The sequence below is a fragment of the Carya illinoinensis genome, chromosome 8, assembly GCF_018687715.1.
Source record: "Carya illinoinensis cultivar Pawnee chromosome 8, C.illinoinensisPawnee_v1, whole genome shotgun sequence".
Classification (NCBI taxonomy): domain Eukaryota; kingdom Viridiplantae; phylum Streptophyta; class Magnoliopsida; order Fagales; family Juglandaceae; genus Carya; species Carya illinoinensis.
In genome coordinates, this window is record NC_056759.1 from 30,344,643 (window position 1) to 30,357,940 (window position 13,298).

The window sequence follows — 13,298 nt, forward strand, 5'->3', positions numbered from 1 at the left end:
GTTTGATACTTCAGATGCAGGGAGTTTGGTCATAGGGCGACAAAAGGCAAAAAGTCTACCACCCAGAAGGGGAAATACCTCATGATCAATGAGGATGACATAGAGGATATTAAAAACAGGGGAGAATTGATCTATGATGAAGATGGTGAGGAAGGGGTCATCTTGCATGGAGATGCTAACGAAACCCTTGTTGTCAAGAAGAATTTACTAACTCCCAATGAGGATTCAGGCGAGGACTGGCTAAGAACTAATATCTTTCACACTACCTGTACTGTTTCTAAAAAGGTGTGCAAACTACTCATAGATAGTGGTCGCTGTGAGAACGTAGTCTCTGAGAAAGCAGTTCAAAAGCTACGACTCAAGGCAAACCAGCATCTGAAGCCGTACAAACTATCATGGCTGAAGAAGGGTAGTGAGGTCACTGTTGACCAACAATGTTTGGTCTCCTTTTCAATTGTTTATAATTATTTTGATAACGCATGGTGTGATGTGGCATCCATGGATGCTTGTGATTTATTGCTAGGCAGGCCATAGCAATATGATCGGACTGTGATTCGTGATGGGCGTAAAAAAAACCTATTCTCTTAGTGTTAAAGGGAAGAAGGTTACCCTAGCACCCCGAAGGAAGGGAAGTGCTTCTACTCTTGAGGGCAAAAAGGGACACACTCTTCTTTCAAAGGCTATATTATTGGAGGAGGCAAACAAGGCATGGTGTTTTTCATGGTGCCATGTGAAAACCATGGCAGGATGGACGTACCGTGAGATGCTGCCAGAAGTTTAGCAAATACTATCTGATTTTGTAGATCTAATGCTAGAAGACCTTCCCTCTGGCCTTCCGTGAGCGATATAGAACACCAGATTGACTTGGTGTCGAGATGTAGTTTACCCAAAAAAGTGCTGGAATTGTTAGAGAAGGGCTACATTCGTCAGACTATGAGCCCATGTGCAATTCCTACCCTCCTGGTACCCAAGAAAGATGGTTCATGGCTTATGTGTGTGGATAGTAGATCCATTAACAAAATCACCGTGAAGTAAAGATTCCCAATTCCCTGCTTGGACGACATGTTGGATCAAGTTTCAGGCTGTAAGATCTTTTCCAAGATTGATATTAAGAGCGTATATCACTAGTTCCGAATACGCCCTAGCGACGAGTGGAAGACGGTGTTCAAGACACAACACAGTCTCTATGAGTGGTTTGTCATGCCTTTTGAGTTATCCAATGCACTCAACACATTTACCAAATTTATGCATTAGGTATTGCAGCTATTTATAGGAAAATTTGTTGTCATCTACTTCGATGATATCCTTATCTACAGTCCCATGTATGGGATGCACATGTAGAACACCTCATAGCTATTTTTGAGACATTACAAAAGGAGTGTCTGTTTGTCAATTGGAAACAAGTGCTAATTTTTCACCACTTCTGTTACATTCCTTGGATTTGTTGTTTCCACATATGGCATCCGTGCAGATCAGTTCAAAGTGGAAGCCATTTTAGAGTGGCCAACCCCCAAGACCCTACATGAGGTGTGGAGATTCCATGGATTGGCCAACGATTCATCCACAATGTCAGCACTCTAATCAGGCCTATCATAGAGTGTCTAAAAAGGCGGTCAAACTAGTGGTCCGAGGAAGCTGAGACCAGTTTCTGGCAAGTCAAGCAAAAAATGACTGAAGCACCTGTCCTAGCACTCCCAAATTTTAAGAAGATCTTTGAGGTGAGTAGTGATGCTTTTGAAGTGGGTATTGGTGGCCTCTTGAGTCATCCACAATGTGACCTGTTACATTTTTCAGTGAGAAACTGTCAAGATTGAAGAAAAACTATTCCACATGCAACTTGGAGTTCTATGCCATTGTACAGTCCTTGAAACATTGGTTACATTATTTAGTACAAAAGTAGTTCATATTGATTACTGACCATGAGGCATTGAAGTATATCAACGGGCAACACAAGCTGAGTGGATGACACACCAAGTAGGTCGCCTATCTACAAGAGTTGAAGTTCTTGCTAAGACACCAATCGGGGATTTGTACACTAAAGACTCATCCTTTGGAAAGATTTTTAAGGAAGTAACTGAGGGTTGGTGAAGTGATTTTCTTTTACATGTTAGTTTTTTATTCCGTTGCCAACAATTGTGTGTCCCGGACTATTTCTTGAGAGAACACATTATATGAAAAATACATGGCGAGGGGCACTTTGGACAAGAAAAGACTTTGGCTTTAATCATCGCAGATTACTATTGACCTAAGGTTAACCAGTGATCAATGTTGTACCAATGCTAGATATTTTGTGTGCTAGAGAGTGAAGGCAATCCTTACCAAGGCTAGCCTTTACACTCCGTTACCTGTACTTGATGGTCCATGGCTTGATTTTAGTATGGATTTTATCTTAGGTTTACCTAAGACCCAATGCACCATGGATTCAATCTTCGTTGTGGTCAACTGATTTTTTAAGATGACCCATTTTGTAGATTGTAGGAAGACCATGGTGTTCGTTAGTCTATCACCTCAGACTAGGATACAAAGTTTATGAGTAATTTCTGAAAGAGTTTGTGAGAAAAATTCGAAACGAAGTTGAACTTTAGCAGTGCCTATCACCCCCAAACGGATGCGCAAACTGAGGTGCTAAATCAAAGTTTGGGCAACCTCTTGAGAATTTTGACAAGTACTAAGCCAAAATAATGAGACCTTATCACAAGTAGAGTTTGCTTACAACCGATCCAAAAACTGAACTACTCAGTTGAGCCCGTTTGAAGTTGTGTACGATCATAATCCGCTGGGCATTCCTTTATTTGGTCCTTGTCCCACGGATTGGTCGCTTGAAAGTTAAGGCTGGGTAGATGGTAGAGCACCTTCGATGAGTACACGACCAATTAAAAAAAAAACAATTCAGGCGAGCAATGTAAAGTACAAGGTTCATGCCGACAATTGTTGCCACTAGGTACTTTTTGATGTTGGAGATCTTGTTTGGGTTGTACTAACCCAGGATCATTTCTTTGTTGGAGAGTAAATTAAGTTGAAGGATAGTAAGATTAGACCTTGTGAAGTTCTCCAAACGATCAACAACAATGCATACAGATTAGGTCTTCCTAGTCACACGAAGACTTCGAATGTGTTCAATGTCAAGCACATTAGCCCCTGCTTTGTCAACAATGGTGCTAACTCAAGAGTGAGTTCTTTTTAACCCGGGAGATCTAATGTAGGGGGATCCAAAACTGACTTATTCTTCAGTTGGGTGGAGAGAAGTGGCGACATCATTACGTTAACTATAACTTTGGCTCCATGTGTTAGAATCGCACATATGACTCCAATGTGGAAAGCTCTCTTTGGCGCGCACATCATGGTTACCATGCTCTACCTAGTGGGCCCCTTGTCGACCTCAAAATCAACCATTTTTCATTATGGAATTGTCAGCTTTAGTCAAATCTTTCATTTTTTGTTAATTTTTTTATGGTAATGTTTATCTTTAGTAACGATTTTATTTCGAATTCCTAGGCTACATTTTAGTCATAGTTCTCGTATTCCTTATTCTATTGTTTGGCCTTAATGATAGTGTTGCCATTCTTCATTAGCAATTTAAGCCCGACTTGTGGGTTTGAGGAGATGATTGATTTATTTTATATTAAAACCCTAATATCAGAATTTATCTCAGAATTTCTCTTTATTTGCAATTTATCTCAATCTCAATCTCTAGCTTCTGTTGTTTAACTAGCTGTCAGAATAATCTCCTATTCTAGTCCGGTTTAATCAGACCAATAATGCCTCCCTCTATATCCCATTCTCTTGTCCCTCTCATCTCCTTTCCTCAAGCTCTCTTCTTCGGCTTCACAATCTCTCTCCTCCTCTGTTTCTCGTTGGAATTTTTTATCTCCTTGTTGGTGTCACAACCAGTGTTTCGCAACCACTCAAGCCCAACATCATGTCCTGCTTAGATTTCCACACAATGAGACCCACCACATAGAAGTCATACCAAAACTAGAACAATTCACATGCATGCATATAGGTGCTCTCTTTTAAGATGTGTTTAACATGACTAAAACCAAATTTACAACATCATCAACAAAAATCGAATGCATCAATGAAGTGAGCATCCATGTATTGAAAATTTTCAAACAAACTTCGAAGCATCGATCAATCATATCTTGGGGGATTTATAGGGTGCTGTTGGGCTTCATTATTGGCACAAGACTATGATCAGGGATTACGAGTTAATACCCTGTAAGAAATTGAAGCAGATGCACAGACAAACATTTTTCTGTGTATTAATCCAACGTCGTCTACCCAATTAAGCCAAGGAGCTTTAACTTCATTTAAGATGCGATCATGGATAAGCTTGAATTACATACAGTGTTTGAGGTTGTAGTCAATTACACATATGATAATCCTCAGTCAAAGAATGAATATACAAAATAATTAGCTAGGGACTGCTTAAGATTAATTTGAGCATGTTTTTTATGTTACATGCACTTGAGTTTATTTATAGTCCACAAAACATGTTATAGTAAAGAGTTCCAACATCCAATAGTGTTTCAGACCGACATTCTATTTTCACAATAAAATTTTCAAATGGTTAATAAAAGCAATGACTTTTAATAGGAACAAGATTGCACTTCATTACCACCTTGAAACCAGCTCAGATATTTGAAGGACAAACAAAGAAATATTATAAAACATACAGTTAAGGGCTTGCATGTTATACTTTAAAGGGAATTAGATCACTTATATTTCTATTGGAACAAATTTTAAAGAACGAGTGTTTTGTGAACCAAGATTGTGTAAAATACATGTGAGAAGATCCAACTAACCCAGGATTTATTAAAGCCAACCAGAGAGCTACTCTAATAATTGATGTAAAGAATTGAAGACGTTCTATGTCAAGAGAAGGTATATTTCAACAAGATAGCTCCAATTAAAGGAACCCTGATTCTTGAAATGGTGGAAAAGCTAAATCCAAGTCTCGTAGAGCCATTTGAAATATTGGAAAAAGGTAGGCATTAGCTTATTGGGTAGCATAACCACCAAGCTTATATGCAATACACGTTTTGACATAGCATTATTGATGAGAAAGTCTATGATCATCTCTATCCTCTCTCACATCATCATCAACCATAAACCAATACAAACTTGCACATCTCCTCTAAAATTAAAAGCCATTCAAAAGATGCGCCCAAATAACCAACGTCAACCCACCAGCAACACCAAAACAACCCATCAACTCAACACATCAATCTCGAACAGCTTTATAATTCAACCCACAACCATATATCAACACATCAAAATATCCAATGACACAAAACATTAAACACAATTAAATACCAATTCACCCATGACCCGAATTTAGCCAAATTCATATATCCAACCCATTTGCTCCAATAACACTGTTGCCATTTGGACCCAAAATTAATTGAGAAATACATTGCATCGGATGCCCATAAACCAAAACCAGTTGATACCTAGCTTAGCCTCCAAATTTATCCTTTTTCATGGTTCCTTTTGCATTGAATTTCTTCACATACTCATGCAATGGCAGTCACATTTGTGCTTCAGAACGAAGGGAACAAGTCTAGATTTTTACTAGTCCAAGTGAGTTTATTATAATTTCTATTCAAATATAAAATTAACAATAACTATGCAGTTATAACATCGGTCTTGGAAAAAACTCACCTTAGCTCCAAGGTGTGGCTGCTGTGAGAGAGAGGGAGAGAGACGAAGAGATAGAGATGTGAGGAGTGAGGCTTACCGGTCAACAAGGTAGAGTCTGACAGTGTGGATAGGGGCATCAAACTTATGGAGAAGTAGGAGAGAGATTAGAGGTGCATAGCGATACCCGAGCTTTTAGGCCATGGAGATGCCGGCAATTGAAAACCAAGGTCGAGGTGGCAGCATGCGGCACCAAGCAAAACTGTGGCGTGATGGCATGGGGAGCTAGCGTGGTAGCAAGTGGACCTCACAGAGCAGGGGAAGTGCAGAGAGAGTGGGAGTCAAGGGGTGCCTACACAAGAGGGAAAACGTGAGGTTTGGGCATCGAGGGCTTGGGGAAAATATAAGGGAAAAATAGTTTTTTTTTTTTTTTTGGAAAATAATCCACATCCATTCATTATGTATTCAATGTATTACATGTTTTTTCCTTTACAATCAAATGTTCTATTTGAAATGGACCTTCTTCAATCCAGCAACATTCATCTTCTAAATTTAAAGTCATTTTTGCTAAAGAGTGTGCCACTACATTCCTTTCCTATGTATAAAGTTCAAGGACCACCTGTCACACCTTCTCAATATTGTTCTCAAATTCAGAATTACTTGTCCCCATTCTGATTCATCCTCTATTGCAGAATTAACTCTACCTATCACATTCTTTGCATCTCCTTCCAAAATTACATCCCAAAAATCCAGTTCCCTACACTGCTCCATCGATCTCCAAAGAGCATGACACTCAGCCAGGAAAGGGAAGGCTACCAGCCTCCTTGGAGTGCATTTTGCAACCATAATATCTCTTGAATTATTCCTCACTATAATCCCCAGACCTATCTTTTTCTTTTCCTTGTCCATAGCAGAATCAAAGTTCACTTTGCAACAATTACCCACTGGCTTTTCCCAATTATGCTTGCTATTAGAAGATGCCCATCTCTCCTTGTCACAGGCCTTGTTATTTGCTTCAAGGAAAACTCCCCACCCAGTGATGGCATCCTGCACTAATTTCCCACGGCTCATGAATTTTTTCTCAAAGATAATCTCATTCCTCCTGCCCTAGATTTTCTTCATCATATTTATTGTCTTCTCTATCTAATCCTTAGTGAGACTCTCAACCATCCTCTTCCACAACTATTGAAAATCCTTCTCCTCTGATAACCACTTCTGCACTGGGCTAAACTTTTCTCCCCACACATCAAAGGCTGCTAGACAACACCAGAGGGCATGAAGCACAGTTTCCTACTCCCTTAGGCAAATTGGGCATAAAAGGTCTTCGATTATCTTTCTCTTACAAAGGTTTACTTTTGTTGGCAGCGTATTACTTACAGCCTTCCATAAGAAATGCTTGCATCCACCATAAACTTCAAGCTCCCAAATATGTGTCCATAGCTCTGTTTTCTTGCTTTTGTTAAAGGACTCACCCTTGCACATCTTTAACCTTTACATCTCGCTGTAGTAAGCACTCCTCACTGAACATTTGCCAGACTTAGTAAGACCCCAAAATTGTTTGTCCCCACTCCCAGTCGACTAATAGGGATAGATACAATTATTTCTACTTCATCCCTTTGAAAAATACTTTGGACTAGTTGTTCCTTCCATCTTCCCTCTTCATGGTCAATCAGTTCACTTACTTTTGAATCAACATCTAAAATTCTTATAGGTGATTGGACACAAAAAGTTGTGGGTGTTGGCAGCCACTTCTGCCCCCATATTTTTATCTCCCTTCCATTTCCCACTCTCCACCTTGTTCCCCTCAGTAAAACCTCCCTTGCTGACCAGATACTCCTTCATATCAAAGAAGGGGCCTTCCCGATCCTTGCCTCGAAAAACTAAACTGATCTAAAATACTTCTCTTTGAATATCCTGGCCACTAATGACTTCGGTTCCTTCAAAAATTTCCAGCCTTGCTTTGCCACCATCGCCCCGTTAAAACACTCCATGTTTCTAAAGCCCAACCCACCCTCCTTTTTTGAACAACTCACCTTATCCCAACTCCATCAGTGTATCCCTCTATCCTTCTAATTATTTCTCCACCAGAACCTTGAGAACAAAGTCTCCAAATCTCTACATAATTTTCTTAGAAGCATGAACATGCTTATTGAATACGTTGGGATGGCCTGTAATACTGCCTTTATTAAAACTTCCTTCCCTACTCTAGAGAGGAAATTGTTCTTCCAGCTTTGTATCCTCTGCCATACCTTCCCTTTTATACTTCTGAATGCCTTATATTTTTCCTTTCCAACAATAGCTGGTAGACCCAAATATCTTTCATAGTTTTCCTCTACCCCTACCCTCTTGCACAATCAAATTTTTGTTTGCCCTGCTTATATTAGAACTAAACATAATGGAAGTCTTATGACTATTAATAATATGACCTGAGGCCCCTTCATACTTCTACAAGATTAATTGGACCTGTTGCCACTCCTCCCTTCTTGCCTTACAGAAAATCACACAGTCGTCTACAAATATTAGGTGATTTACCCTACTACCTCAATTTGCCATAGCCACCCCCTTTATTTCACCGATTGCATCACCTGACTTTAGTAGTTGGCTTAGCCCAGCACAAATGATAAAAAGATAAGGAGAAAAGGGATCTCCTTGTCTCAGTCCCCTTGATGGGGTATTCAACTTCCCTTGGATTCCATTTAATAAAACTGAGTATTTTACTGAGCAAACACACTCCATAATCAAATTGATTAGTTTCTGTCCAAACCCCACTCTTTTCAACATAGCTTCTAGAAAAGGCAATTCAATTCTATCATAGGCCTTGGACATGTCTAATTTTATTGCCATACTACTTGAGGTACCCCTTTGACTTCTTTTCATGCTATGCAACAACTCATATGCAATCATAATATTGTCAGATATAAGTCTTCCAGGGATGAATGCACTCTGATTTTTAGAAATAATCTCATTTAAGGGCGCTTTGATTCTATTTGCTAGAACTTTAGAAATCAGCTTGTAAAATACATTACACGAGCTGATTGGTCTAAAATCCTTTACTGAAGTAGGAGATTTTACCTTTGGAATTAAGGCAAGGTAAGTATGATTAAGCCCTGCTTTCATTCTCCCCTCTCTCAAGAAATCCAGGACTGCCTTGGTTGTCTCCTCTCCAATTATCCCCCAATTATTTTTGTAGAAGCCATCTCCAAACCATCAGGGCCAGGTGATTTGAAAGCTGACATTTGCTTCAAAGCTCTTTCCACCTCTTCAACCTTGAAATCTTTTTCTAGCATAACTTTCCTCTCATCTGAAGTTCTGACCTCAATTTTACAAAAACAATCCTAAATAACTCCTAAAAGATGTATATATATATATGCAACATAACTCCTAAAAGCCTCTTCCATCTCCACCTTCCCCTTAACCATCCTTCCTCCTGAGTCTTCTATCTTCCTTATAGTATTTTTCCTCTTTCTCTGATTTGCACATGCATGATAGAATTTTGTATTTCTGTCCCCCTTCTTAAGCCAATGTCTCTTTGCCCTCTGCTTCCATTTCAAGTTTTCTTGGTTCAGAAGCACCTCTATTTCTTGATGCAATCTCTTGGTCTCTAGCACCTGTTCAGGGTCTTCTCTGTCTTGAAGAATCTTCAGCTCTTCAACCTTTTCTAAAATAGCCTTTCCCCTCTCCTTTATTAAGCTTCTACTCCAGCTACTCAAGGCCCTTATGCACCTAGACAACAACTTTTGGACCTTATGCAGAGAGCTCTCACCACCATTCCCCCTCCTCTATTCCTGCTCTATGACTCTCTTGCACCCCTCTTCCAATTCCCAGCTCAACTCATACTTAGAATTATTTCTTCTAACATACTCCCTTTTGCCTTTGTTTGCTTCCAATAAAAGTGGGCTATGGTCTAAACAAATTGCCACCAGCACTTCTACTCTAGCTTCTGAAAACTTGCTAATCCACTTGCAGCTAGCCACAGCTCGATCCAGCCTTTCCTTTATAAAGGTATTATCCCCATGGCCATTCTTCCATGTAAATTTGTCTCCAGTCCATCCAAGGTCTACTAAGTTTCCACTCTCTAAGCCCTTCTAAATTTTTCCATCTGAGGTTCACTCCTCAGATTTCCACCAACTTTTTCACCCTGGCATACTATTTCATTAAAATCTCCTACTGCACACCATCCCAAATCTGCTGTAGGCTTAAAGGATGCCAACAGCTCCCATGACTCCCATCTCTTACTGGTTTCAGATTTCCATAGAAACCTGTTAACAACCATCTAGTATCCTCTCCCCTCTCCACACACTAAACATTAATGTGCCTTTGAGAGTAGTTTATTACTTCAACATCTTCTTCTTGCTTCCACAGCATTATCAGTCCTCCACTGTAACCCACTGGATCCACCACAAAACACCCTTCAAACCCCAGCCTCCTCTTCAATGAGCTGGCCTTACTAGCTTTTATTTCTGTCTCCATTAGAAAAACTACATCGCGCTTCTTCTCCCTCACCAATAATTAAAGGACCTGAAATATCCGAGGGATCCGAAACCCCTGACAGTTCCAACTTAAGATTTTCATTGTTCTTGGTGGGGTTGTTCAACAGCCTCCGCCAATCCCAGTGTCTCACCCATACTCAGGCTCTTCTCACCCTGTTTAACTCTCTTCAACTCTCCCTTTTTTGAATCCCCTTCTACCCCCCTTTGTCTATTTCTCTTTTTTCCACTCAACTCCAACACAGTGTTTTCACTCATACATTTCCCTCTTGCCCTTCATTTCCATCTTCCCCTCACTAAGCCTTCCCCTTCTCCACCGCATACATCCTCCTCACCAACCTTCTATTCCAAAACTTTCCTACCCTCCACCTTTTCCCCATTGTGGATCCCTTCCAAAATACTCCCCTCCTTACTACCTCCTTCCATATTTTTATCTCCTCCCACCTTCTCCAAATCCCTTCCCTCATTTATGTTTTCTTTTTTCTTATTTCTCAATTCTTCCTGAAAACTCCTCACTCCACCTCCCTCCCCTTCCCCCCCAACATAGCTCACACCTATTTTTTTGCAGCTATTTTCCCCTTCTGTGCATCTCTCCACCAGCTCCTCCATTCTCCTAGGTTTTCGAAGAACCACCTCTCTTTCTAACACCCCCTGAATCGTTTCTTGCCACCCTCCCAACCTGCGTCCCATTTTTCTGTTCCTTCTCCATATTCCCCCTTTGCCATGGGCCCTCTCCCTGATTCCTTTCAGCACGTAACCAGGAGCCAAACTGTGCCTTCTCAGAAATGATCCTCCCCTCAGCTCCACATCCTTTTTTCATTACAAATTATCCATCCACATCTAAAGCACATACACGGGAGTTTTTCATACTGAAATCGCACCCAAAAGGCCTCACCATTCACAGAGATCAGTCTCCCCCTTGCAATTACCTTCTGAAGTTGTATTTCAACCCTTACTCGCAAGTATCTCCCCCATCCAACTCCATCATTAGGAACATCCACTTCCAACACCCTTCCCACCGACTCACCAATCTGTGTGCCCCATTGCTCATTCATGCAACCTAATGGCAGATTATGTATCTGTATCCAGAATAGCTCTTTATTAAATTTCAGCTTATGTGGTTGAGTAACTGCATCATACACCTAGAGTGCCAGTAGATGGCTATCAAACAGCCATGGACGACCCTCCAATACCCTTATTTTATCCGCATGAGTAGCAAATGTAATGATGAATATATTACTCCCAATCTCTTTAAACTGCACTGGTCTACTCACCCTCCAAATAGACTTGTCCAACTAAACTCCTCTCCCCTTTATCCTTAATATTATCCTCCATGCCATTAAGTTCAATCTTCACGCTCTCCTCCTCCGTCAGACGGAGATTGTCCCATTGTTCCTCCAGACCTTCCATTCCTCCTCCTTCCAATACAAACATCAAAATTCCCCTTCCTTTTGAATCCACCTATCTCTACCGCGCTCCACCACCCATTTGTCGTCCCTGGCTCACAATACTCAACCGTCACTGACTCCCTTATCTCCACCGTCACTGACTCACCACCACGCAACCGTATTGAGTTTTAAGAATCCCCTCCCTCCTCATGTTACTCCCACGGCCTCCCTAACCTCTAACCACCCTCGGAACCATTAGGATCTGAGTGGACTGCACCTCACCTCATTCTTTCCCTAGAGAGAAAAAAGAGAGAAGACTAAGGGAAAAAATAGTTAAATGTGACATTTGGCAACCATATCTTTTGCGATAATTTTAATTGGCCCTAAACATTTACTTTAAGCGATGGATTTAAAATCGTCAAAAGTAGAAAGAAAAGATTATCTTTATGCAACCAATTTAAAATTGTCACAAAAGAATTATTTTTCTTATTGTGGCTTTTGTGGCTACCAATAAATGTCGCAAAACTTAAATTTTTGCCTCGATAAAAATATATGTCATTGGTATCACCGTATGGCACCATTTACAACGAAATTTAGTAGCTACCTGAATTTCACTGCAAATTATATCTTTTGGCATCAATTTGAGCATTGGCAGAAATGCTTTTGACATAAAAAATTATTTTTCTTGCAATATATTTTCATCGCTTTTATATACCGCAAGACCGACTTTCGCCGCATACTATATATTTTAACTTCAATTTGAGCATCGACCAAAATCCTTTAGATCCAAAGAGTCATTTTTCTTGTAATTTATTTTAATCTTTTTTTTTTGGTTTAGAATTAATTTAAGTACTAAAACTTTTACATCCCGTTTTGAATAAAATAAATTATATAACGCATGATCCTCTTGCCTCGCTTCCAGTAGGTGGACTATGACCACGTTTAGGTAGGGAAGTCGCATGTAGTTTTTTCCAACAAAAACAGTTGTACTCTTTAAATTTAAAGATTACGTACAAATGCATGGAAGGGAATTGAAAAAATTAATTAGTAACTTTTCATCGCAAAGGTCAAGAAGATCCTTTTCAAATACAAAATTTAGCATAGAATATAAATTAATAAATTTATACATTTAAGTAACTAATTATTATATTAAAAAAGATCAATAGAATATTAATTCATATACATATATGAGTACAAATCTTTAGACGCCTAAAATAATATTAAGTAACTAGTAATAAATTATATACATGTAATCAATAATATATTTAATTTTTTTGTCAACAAATAAGACATTTATAGATAAATTAGTGGATATAAAATACAAGTTCGATAGAGTAGAAGTCTTCTATAATCTTCTCAAAGTCAATACACATTATAACACAAAAAACAAAAAAAGCAAAAAATAAATGAGGGTGATCGGAATTAAAAGATTAGCTCAAATCCAATTCTCTCAAAAGAAGACTATTTGGTGATGATTTTTAAATAATCTAATGAATGGATCCCTATAAAAATATAGCTGAAAACCGCAATAAAGAGAGACATATCACAAGGTATTGGGCTGAATTAGATGGGAGTAACTATATATTTCCTTTCACCCGATCTTTAATCAGAAAAAGCGAAAAGATAGGGCAGCGATTGAAAATGATTTTTAATTTTATCTGAACGAATGGTGATTAGTTCAGTCAACGATTGGAGTCGCGCTTAGAGATGCATGAACCGAATATGGGGGACAGACGTAGTCACATTCTTAATAGCGAATCGCGTACGTCAGCCATCCACCTGC

General features: G+C 39.4%; 1 pseudogene; it reads right to left on the reverse strand.

The window, feature by feature from the left end:
* The window catches only part of LOC122274593, a 49,981-nt pseudogene that overhangs the window by 2,038 nt on the left and 34,645 nt on the right, over positions 1-13,298 (reverse strand).